This window comes from Eretmochelys imbricata, chromosome 4 (assembly GCF_965152235.1).
Source record: "Eretmochelys imbricata isolate rEreImb1 chromosome 4, rEreImb1.hap1, whole genome shotgun sequence".
In the NCBI taxonomy this organism is placed as follows: Eukaryota; Metazoa; Chordata; order Testudines; family Cheloniidae; genus Eretmochelys; species Eretmochelys imbricata.
Window position 1 is genome coordinate 111,156,836 of NC_135575.1, and position 11,359 is coordinate 111,168,194.

At 41.5% G+C, this 11,359-nt stretch overlaps 1 long non-coding RNA gene across 1 annotated transcript in view; it reads left to right on the forward strand.

Annotated features, from left to right (window-relative positions):
* Positions 1–9,587, forward strand: part of LOC144263766 (uncharacterized) — a 100,233-nt gene extending 90,646 nt beyond the window's left edge. The window contains exon 3 of the long non-coding RNA XR_013345847.1: positions 9,557–9,587. This is a non-coding gene — a long non-coding RNA (uncharacterized LOC144263766). The remainder of the gene's footprint in view (positions 1–9,556) is intronic.
* The last annotated feature ends 1,772 nt before the right edge of the window (positions 9,588–11,359 follow it).

Genomic DNA, 11,359 nt, shown 5'->3' on the forward strand with positions numbered 1-11,359 from the left:
TGTGAATTAGACCTCCAGACAAATCACATGCATCCTCCCCTCTGGGTATCAAAGTCTATTCTTACACACTGGAACAGGCAGTCTTCCCATTCACTGTCCACCCAGTACCTCTTCCCCAGTGGCTGGTAGGAAAATCTAGACTCACCCTCTACTCTGGGTTCCAGCTCAGGGACCCTCGAATCAGCAGCCAAACTCTGTTCCATTTCAGACCTTACTGCCTTTTCCCTGAGGCTTTGCTAACCTTCTGGCTCCTCTTCTTTAGGTTTACTAGTCCCAAAACTCCCTTCTTCTAGAGAGGAAAAGTATATTTCTTTGGCTCTGTAACCCTCAGATACACAGGATACTTCTCTGCTACTAACTTCCTGTCTTTATATACCCAGCCCAGCTTATTCCTCCTCAACTGGACTCCCTCAGTTTTCAATCAGAGGATTACTTAAACCACCTAATTCCCCTCAGCTGTGGCCCATCTGGTTAATTGGCCTCCTTTTTAGATACATTAACTCCTTCAGGGCAAGTGTGGGGTGAACACCCCATCACAGAGCTAGAATAAATAGCTCTCCTTAATAGTCCAGTTTAGAAATACACCTTCAATTTTAACTTTCCTTTTGAACAAAACACTCAGCTTAATATTATTTTAAACATGCATCTAGGATGTGGATATCACCATCTGCCACATAAACAAACCCCAATACTGAAATATATGGCCTTATTCCTCCCTGGCCCTACACCATCATACTTAGCACCCACTTGTGAGAGTAGGTAGATTCTCATTACAGTTAAGAGAAACAGAAGAGCAATTGTGTGAATCTAGCCAATGATAGTTGAATGTTCTCCCACTTTACCAAAAGTAGCACTGAGACTAATATTAAAAACAACAATGTGTTTTCTGTCATGATAAAGCCTAAGGTATTGGCTGAAATACAAAAATAATGCAGAATTGTTTCACTGCTAGACTGAAAATCATGCTGCTGACAGCAGTTCAGTTTTCTGAGTTATTGCATTAAGATCCTGTAAATCTACTTGTAACACTGCATAAGAATGATCCATGGATTAAAAATCAATGAGTAGCTTTATATAACACAGAAGAATAAAGTAAAATAGTAACCTGAAACTTCAGATGTATGAGGAACATAATCTGCAAGGCAAAAAACAGAGACAAGATCCACATGAGCAGTTAATCAAAGGGTACTGTAAAGCCTGGTCTAAAATATGGAAATGCCTTTACAAGTCTATGTAAAAGAGGCCAAATCCTCAGCTGGAAAAATTGGGTCAAATGAAGTCACTGAAAGAGCTTCCATTTTCATCAGCTGGGGATCTCACCCAAGGTTTGTAAAATGAATGGACTACACTATATTCCTTTAATTTTTTTGCTAGCAGTCTGGAGAGGTAATTAGTATACAGCTGCATCCCCAAGAGTGTTGTTTAATACAACTGTTTTTTTCCTTGCAGTGGTATGCAAAAGCACACACAGAGAGGCTAAGAGCCAGAGGGCCTGACACACTGTGTATTCATATACACCATGGCAAGTGGGAGTAAACATTTCTGATTTGGTATACAAAGTGCAAAGCAGTGGAGAACGAGGCCCAGTAATCAGGATGTTTGAAATGAAGACAGTTTGTCAGGAAGTGGGAAATGAAAACTCAACCCCAAGACCATATATAGTATTGAGATTTCTTAAGTCCCATAGCTAACTATGAATAGGAAAGCATATATCTGATAAATGAGAGAAGTGAAGAAGACAGAAAGGAAAATATGGTGAAATGTGAAACAGAGGAAGTGTGCAGACCATAACGTTCCAGCAATGCACATAAAAAATAAACAGCACACTTGGAATTGCTCCTGAGGCTAGGGAACACTCAGAAAACAGCTTTTCAGACAGAAAAACCACCCTAAAGGAGGGACTAAAAGAGAGTAAAGTTGGAACAAACTGAAGCCTGATCTACACCTAAGACGTGGATGAATCTACCTACATCTGTCAGGGCTGTGCAAAGTTAAGATAACCTAAGCCCTGGTGTGAACACCACTAGGTTTCTTCTGTCAACCTCGCTATCCCCCTCAGAGAGGTGGATTTACTACAGCGATGGAAAAGCCCCTTACACTGCTGTAGTGTCTACATTTCAGTGCTATAGCAGCGTTGCTGTAGTGTAGACATACCCTGAGAAACACTGTAACCATTTCAGGCAAGCAATTCCATGCCTAAGCAGGAATTTGTTATCTTGTAATTAAAGTGCATGTGTAGGGAATACTGTAAATACAGTGGTAAGGTTATATAGTTGTCTGTGGAAAACCTTGTGGATATCCAATAGGTAAAAGCAGATAGTAACCACCCACTTTGAGCCTGATTTTCGTGGTGCTGAGCACTGACCTGGTGATTTCAGTTACCCCTCTGAAAATCAAGCCCCTGGGGATTCAAAGTGTTCGGAAACAGATTGAAGACTCCTTTGTACAAGACCATGTCAAAGATGTATTTTACTGTGTGGGTGTTCTACCTTTAATCAAAAATTAAGCCTGGCATTTTCAAAGGGACTAAAAGGAGTCAGGGATCCCCACTCCCATTGAATTTCATTCAGATTTTGGGATCTTAATTCCCTTAGCTTTCTTTGAAAATCCCAGCCTAAGGGCTTGTCTATGCATGGACTTGTTCCTGATTGTCCACACATGGAGTTATTTTTATTCTGGAATAAGAGTGCTTTGTTCCTTAACCGACTTGGAAAATTTGAAATGTTTTCCTCTTCGTTGTAACCAGTCCTGCTGCTGTGTTTGGCTACATTTGAGGATAACTTGCTCTTGGGAACATGCTGGGACTATACAGTATGTCAGTTTTTTAATAACATTTTTAAAAGGAGACTCATCTCCTTGACCATTTAAAGAGAGCTTTATCTTCCTTTCCAGACAGGCTTTTTGATCGAGTAATTTAATACAAACTTTCCAGAGCATGAGCAATACAGGTTGTATTCCAATCAAAGGGACCTTTACACTTAAAAATGTATCTTTTTGGAAGCTGATTGACCTTTAAGAAAATGCGTATCCTGTTTTCCATGTCTTATTTTTTTTCCTCTCTTTTCAAGCACACAGCTTCCTGAAAGGGATTTATACAGATCACATTTAGCAAAACTGTGAAAAGCAGGTGCTTAAACAATACAGGCTTAAACCACATTGATATACAAACTACAAGAGTTACAGGGAGACTCAAGATCTGGAATTTTAGGCAAAAATCACATTGGCTCCATTGGATAATTTGCATAGAGTAAAGCAAACAAAATTTGGCTCATTCATTAGAACACTTTCCCCCCAGAATATTAGAGGTGTGTTGTACCAATACCATTTTTTTTGCAGAACATATAATAATAAACTGCAAATAAATGATACAGTATTTTTCTATAAAAATCTAGTCTGTTATTTTCAAAGGAGCCTAAGGGAATTTGATGCCAAATCCCATTAACTTCTTTAGGCTCCTTTGAAAATGAAAACCCCAGCCTTAATTAGTATGAGCCAAACATCCAACTAGAATTATTGTGAAAAATAATAATGCATTGAATTAACTAATTTTTGATCTAAATAAAACCATTATTTGTAACAGGCCCAGGTCATTGCTAAACTCTCTTTTTTCACTTTGAGAATTGATAGCCACACCAGCTACACAAGCACTTTAAATTCAGTGTCATAGCACATTCTTTTATTGTAATCTTACATTAGCTTCCACTGGTAGCCAGGAATGCGACATAATGATGTGGAAACAAAATTTCAAGGTGTTAAATTGATCCAATGCAGCTTTTGTTATATTGCCCAATAAGACCCCACTTTTTCAGTAGCCCCTTCAACTATATGGCCTAGAACTGATATTAATAGCTTATAGTTAGAACCATATCAGGTCTCTATTTACTTAGGCCCAGGTTCTCAAAGATAGCTAGGTGCCTTATTCCCACTCGCCAGCTGGGCACTTGAAAAGGAAGGAAAAACAGAAGACTGACACACATTTTTTAAAAGTATGTGTGATTCCCAGCTCAGGTAGACTTACAGTCCGTTAGCTCTGTTCAAACTCGAGCACTCAAAACAGCAGTATGAGCACAGAAGTGTGGAAGGCTTTTCAGGCTAGCCACGAGAGAATATACCCAAGGAGCTGGACAGGATTGCACTCAGGTGGCTAGCCTAAACTACTACCCATGCAGCTGGGGCCAGACTGGTATTTTTAGCATGCTAGCTTGAAGAGAGCTAGTGTGTTCATGTTTACCTGAGCTGGGAAACATATCTCTCTGCTGCTGTGTAGACATACTCTTAAAGATCAATCTGCTGCAAAAAAGATACATCTTTAAGTGTAAAGGGCCCTTTGATCTGAACGCAACTGGTATTGTCCATTAAGGCACTTAAATCCATCTAAGGATCTGGGCCTTAGTTCCCATGTCCCTCAATGTATCGAGAACAGCTTTTCTGTGGCACTCTTTTTCTTCTCGGGATAGCCAGGAGCTGTTGCCAGGTGACAGAATTGTTTTTCAGTATCCAGTAGGTACCTGAAGCTGCAGTACTTTTGTGGGCAAATCCTACAGTAACTTCACTGGGCCCTAGCTGGAATCCCATTTGAACTCCTTTCTTAAACAGACATCGCACACTTAGCTAATTGTTACAGTTTACAAAATATCAGAGGGGTAACAATGTATCCACAAAAACAATGAGGAGTCTGGTGGCACCTTAAAGACTAACAGATTTATTTGGGCCTAAGCTTTTGTGGGTAAAACACCCTCTTCTTCATGCATCTGAAGAAGTGGGTTTTTTACCGACAAAAGCTTACACCCAAATAAAATCTGTTAGTCTTTAAGGTGCCACCGGACTCCTCATTGTTTTTTTAGTTTACAAAATATAAGGTAGCATGTTTTGTTTCTAATACACTAGATGCAACTCTTTACATTTCTGCAGCTGTACACCCTAAATCTCGGCACAACCCAGTAATATATCTTAGGTAGAAATATGACCCAATAAAAGTAGAGTATTATGAACACTAAAGCTCTTTTATGGCTAAGTCAAAGTATGAGGCTTTTTACTGGAGTATTTTACTCAGTATTTATGGAACAGAAAGTGACTAGAGAACGACTATTTCTGTGTGCAGATTCAATAATTGTTTGTTTTAATGTATGCACAAAGTTGCACTCCACCCAAACCATATCATAGAAGTGAGAGATCTCTTTCAGAACAGTACTAACAAAATACAATGTAATTTTGCAATGTATATGAATAACAATGCTATGTTCACCAGTTTATTCTAGCTGCCTTAGAATACTATTCCAATTAATCAAAGGCAATCTAAGAGATTTTGTACAAAAAGGCTGTAACCAGCATCAATGGCTATTTCATATTGTATCCAGTAGTCATTTATAATGAATGAGTATTCATGACTTTTTGCAGAAGGGTTTGCATCTGTCAAAACAAATACCTATCAAAGTTGTGGTGTCACTTCTGTAACTTTTTAATAGCTATTTTGGAAACAGCTGGCTTGCTAGCACTTTTATTATTAATTAAATTATGGGCATATTTGAGGATTAACTTCATTCAGGTCTGATGGCGCCCCTGCCAACACTTATTTGCACTGCATCACCCCTTGCTTTCCAGGGCTTGTCCCTTTAGCCAGGTCCCTAGGTAGTTCTCCCTTTCCAGGGTAACAAAGTCCCACCAAACAAGCTATCCAGATGCTACCTCAGAGTCTTCTGTTCCACATCTCCAGGTCCTGTACTACTTTCTCAGTAGCTAGTAGGAGAATTAGGGACCTCTTGCTCCTCTGGATTCCAGCCCAGGGACCCTATGACTAACAACCTAGATCTGCTCAATCTCAGACCATGTTGCTGTTTCCTTGGGCTCTTTCCTACCTCACCTCTCTATCTCCTTGCTTGTTTCTAGTTTACCATCAGAGCTTTCTCTATGGCTATTTCACCCTTCTCAATCTCTTGCTAGACTCCATAGTCCAGAGACAGGACCACAGTGCTTACTCTCACCTTTGTTCCTAGCCAGCTCCCTTTCCCTCTAGGAATAACTACAGACCTCTTCCCTAAAGCCTCCGTCTTGGCTTCATCCCTTTATATCGGCCCCACCTGCTTCTTCCCAGCTGAACTTCATATTCCGTTAGGCTTCACTAAGCCCTGGCTCTCCTCCAGGTGCTACATATAAGCTTAATTGACCTAACTGACCTACTCTGCTTTACAAACCCCTATAACAGAAAGATTTTGAAAACAATTGGAAAGTGATTAAAGAGCAACAAAAAATGATCAAGGACCTGGAAGAGATGATTTATGAGAACACAATTTTTAAAAAGCTAAATATGCATATCTTGTCTAAGAGACAGCTAGGGAATCTGATGACAGTCTGCAAGTATCTGAAAGATGTAAGAAACAACAGCCAAATTTATCTCTGTCATAACTCCACTCATAACAATGGAATAGCACAGGAAATGAATTTGACCTTAAGGATTAGAATTTTTTAATATGGTACACAGGTGTATAAACAGTGCATTGGAAAGGAGAGACTGGATAATTCAATAGGTCTTTTTCATCTCTAATTCGTTGGGCCTTTGAAACAACTGAATATGGTGGTTTATTTAGGTGTGACAACTATTGTTCAATCTCATTAAATATGCTTAACAATTAACTGGTATCCGTAACAGCAGCCTCCAACTGATGTAATTGGGAGTTATACCTGTGTAGCTGATGACAGAATTGGGCCCACAATATACAATAAATTCTTTATATCTTTGCTAAACCAATTAATTTAGTTGCATAATTTAGTACATATTAAATAATTATTAGGAGCATATTTACTGAAATTCAATTGTTTGACATATATCTTCATAAAAATTGTTGCACTTCAATAAATATTCATAGTAACCAGTGTGTATTTAATTAACATATAATAACTCTCTCATTAAATCTAAGTTAAATACTTTTTGGGGATATTTCATTTAAAGTGCAACTGGAAATCTCTCTTTGGAAGATTACATAATTAACCTTATTTTTGGCTCCTGACCAAAGACAGGGCACTTGACGGCTAATGCTGAATTGTCCTTTCCCTGAACATGTGTCTACACTTTGATAAAAATCTAGCCAAAGGGTTTGAGAACAAAACAAGAAAGAATAAAATGAATGTATTATTTAGCTCATCTGTGATTCCAGAATAGTTTATTTGGAAGCCTTAAAAGCCTTGAAAAAAATGACAGAAGAGTACAATTTGCAATAAGTAACAAAGTTATGGACCATTTTAATTTACATCAAATAGCAAGTTAAATTGCTGATAAAAAGTGATGACATCTTTCAAAAAGTTTTAAACCACCCAGTCACTCTTAATTTTTCATTCATGCTTTACCTTCCCCTCTTTTCTATTAACCCCCTTGCCAGAACAGAACTGTTAGTAAAGTGCACTGTTTCCTTTTGGCTTACATGCTAAAGTACATGAATGGGCTTAAAGTTACTCACACTCACCTTTATACTTAACTTATGTGAGGCTCCAATCTTCTCTTTTCCCTACGAATCTTCTACAGTTGAGTAATCCATAGAATAGTCTGTGGTATAGGCCCAAGATTGTACATATGTAAAAGACTAAGTTTCACATACTAATAACACCACCATTGAAATGTGTATCCAATTGTCTAAATTGGGACAAGTCTGTGCCTAGACAAGTCAGGAGGCCCATCTACAAGGTTTGTGTGTGTATGAGAGAGAGAGAACAAAAAGCCTTAGACTTGAGGTATAGTGAAGATCTAGAGATTTGGCCTGACCATGATCTCACTTACCCACTATTTTATACTGATGTGACTTCAATGCTATTACTCCGTATCTGAACCTGAGAAAGTAAAATTAGAATCAGGCCCAAGATAAAGCTGAACCAGATCAGTTCTAACTAATATAAGAGAATTGATCCTGTCATGAAGGAAATAAGACATAAAAGAAATGGATTTAATGCAGCCGGCAGTAAATTTGGTCACCAATGTATAGAAAGGATGTAAAGAAACTGGATAGGATCCAGAGGCAAGCGACAAAGATGATCAAAGGGATGGCATGCAAGCCATACGAGCAAAGGCTGAAGGAACTGGGTATGTTTAGTTTGGAAAAGAGGAGATTAAGGGCGAATATGATCTCAATTCCCTCTAAGCTGTGCAGCCGCATGGGGCTTGGTGCGCAGCCACCGGGGCTTGGAGCGGAGAGAGGATGGGGAGGTGGATGGAGGAGGAGCAAACTGGGGCATGCAGGGCTCCCACAGCGAGAGGCGCCTCTCCCCCAACCCCGGCCCCAGAGCTCCTGCCAGCAGGGAGAGGTGCCTCTCCCCCTGGCCCTGGAGCTGCTGCCGGCAGGAAGAGGCGCCTCTCCCCTGGCCCCAACCCCGGGGCTATTGTGGTAAGAGCGGGCTGGGGGGAGTCTTCTCTCCCTGCGGCAGCCCCAGGAAAACCTGCACCCCAAACCCCTCATCCCTAGCACCACCCCAGAGCCTGCATTCTCAGCCAGAGCCCTCACCCCCATTCACCCCAACCCTCTGCCCCAGCCCTGAGCCCCCTGCCACACTCTGAACCCCTCGGCCCCACCCCTGCCACACATCACCTCCATATTGGTGCATACAACAAAATTCATTCCGCACATGGATGTAAAAAATTAGAGGGAACATTTAATATGATAGAGGTCTTCAGATAAGGACAAAAGAACAGCCATACTGGGTCAGACCAAAGGTCCATCTAGCCCAGCATCCTGTCTTCTGACAGTGGCCAATGCCAGGTGCCCCAGAGGGAATGAACAGAACAGGTAATCCTCAAGTGTTCCATCCCCTGTTGCCTATTCTCAGCTTCTGGCAAACAGAGGCTAGAGACACCATCCCTGCCCATCCTGGCTAATAGCCATTGATGGACCTATACTCCATGAATGTATCTAGTTCTTATTTGAACCTTGTTAAAGCTTGGCCTTCACAACATCCTCTGGCAAAGAGTTCCACAGGTTGACTGTGCATTGTGCAAAGAAATACTACCTTTTTGTTTGTTTTAAACCTGTTGCCTATTAATTTCATTTGGTGATCCCTAGTTCTTGTGTTATGAGAAGGAGTAAATAACAGTTCCTTATTTACTTTCTCCATACCCGTCATGATTTTATAAACCTCTAAACCTTAGTCAACTCTTTTCCAAGCCGAAAAGCCTCAGTCTTATTAATCTCTCCTTATATGGAAGCTGTTCCATACCCCTAATCATTTTTTTGCCCTTTTCTGAGCCTTTTCCAATTCCAATATATCTTTTCTGAGGTGGGGTGACCACATCTGCAGGTAGTATTCAAGGTGTGAGCGTACCATGGATTTATAGAGGCAATATGACATTTTCTGTTTTATTATCTATCCCTTTCTTAATGAAGCCCAACATTCTGTTAGCTTTTTTCACTGCTGCTGCACATTGAGTGGCTGTCTTCAGAGAACTAACCATGATGACTCCATGATCTCTTTCTTGAGTGGTAACAGCTATTTTAGACCCCATCATTTTATGGGGTCTAAAGATACTTGAAAGACTGCCATAGAAAAGATGGTGAAAAGTTGTTCTCTTTTCCCACAGAGGCAGGACAGAGGCAATGGGTGCAAACTGCAGCATAGCAGATTTAGACTAAATCCCAGGAAAAACTTCCTAACTGTACGAACAGTAGGACAACGGAACAGACTGCCTAGGTATGTTGTGGAAGCTCAATCACTGGTGGTTTTCAAAAGGCGGCTGGATATTCATCTGTCTTGGATGGTTTAGACACAACAAATGCTGCATGTTGGCAGGGGGTTAGACTAGATGACCCTTGTGGTCCCTTCTAAATCTGTGGTTCTGTGTTTCTATGATTCTATTAAACTAATCCCCCTTCAGTATTTGGATCCAGTGTGGTGAGACTATCCAGTTTAACCAAGGTGGGGGGGAGGCACTGAGCCCTACCCAACAGCCCCCAGTCAGGGATTCAGCCTGAGCTGGGCTCCTTTGTTCCCACCCCTCATGTGGGGAACAAGAGTTCCCAGAGTGATTCAGTCGACATCAGACTTAAAACCAGTTTTGTCCCAGTAGCCTTCGGAGCCCTGTACTTGGGATTGCCACAGCTGCAGCGGCACAGGAGCCAGCAAACAGAGCTGTAAACAGGGGAGTTTGAGTGGGAGTTCTGTTGGAGGAGAAGGTGGGAAGGATATGACAGATACAGAGGTGGCAGTGGGAGTGACCCATGTAGCAGAAGACACAATGAAGATGACTGGATGTGGAAGCTGTGGTATGTACATGATCCTGGAGGGGGCACCTGGTAAGAGTTTTGTCTGCATGAAGTGCCGTCTGATAGAGCTGATGGAGGAAAAGATCCGAGGTTTGGAGATGCAGGTGGAAAGTCTGGTAGAGTTTAGGAAGGGGTTTGAGCAGATTATGGAGCAAAGACATGAGGTATCTGAAGGGAAAAGCTCAGACTTGCAGATGGAAGCAGGACTAGGGAATTCTGAGGGGAGACTGGGTGAGGAAAGTGGTCAGTGGAAGCATGTGACTAAAAGAACTAGGCAGAGGAAAAGACGGGCTAGTGAAGGAGAAATAGAGCTTAAGAATAGGTTTGCAGAGTTGGAAAATGAGGAAGGGGCTCAGCAGGTAGTCACTGAAGGTGACAGGGCAAGGAAGAAGAGAAGAGAGGTTAGTCCTATAGGAAAAGGGGAGGAGTTAATGGAGATTACACCAAATATGAGCCCCAGGAGGATACAGGATGGGTTAAAAAGGATTACAAGGGAGAATGGGAATGGAAAGAACTTGCAGCCAGAGGGAACAGGGGATAGACTGGAGAATAGCACAGTCACTAGGAAAAGGCAGGTCTATGTGATTGGGGACTCTTTACTGAGAAGAATAGATAGGCCTGTAACCAGAGCTGATCCAGAAAATAGGAGGGTGTGCTGTCTTCCGGGTGCTAAGATACGGGATGTAGACCTGAGGTTGAAAAGGATTCTAAAGGGAGCGGGAAAGAATCCCCTAATTATCCTTCATGTGGGAACAAATGATACGGCTAGATTCTCGCTGGAAAGTATTAAGGGAGACTATGCTAGGCTGGGGAGGACGCTTAAGGAAATTGAGGCTCAGGTGATCTTTAGTGGGATTCTGCCTGTTCCTAGAGAAGGGCAACAAAGGTGTGACAAGATTATGACTATCAATAGATGGCTTAGGCAGTGGTGCTATAAGGAGGGCTTTGGGATGTATGGCCACTGGGAGGCATTCATGGATAGGGGACAGTTCTCTCGGGATGGACTTCATCTGAGTAGGGAAGGAAATAGACTTCTAGGATGGAGGCTGGCACAACTGATTAAGAGAGCTTTAAACTAGGAATTTGGGGGAGATGGTTGGGAGATGTCCAGGTAATCTCCA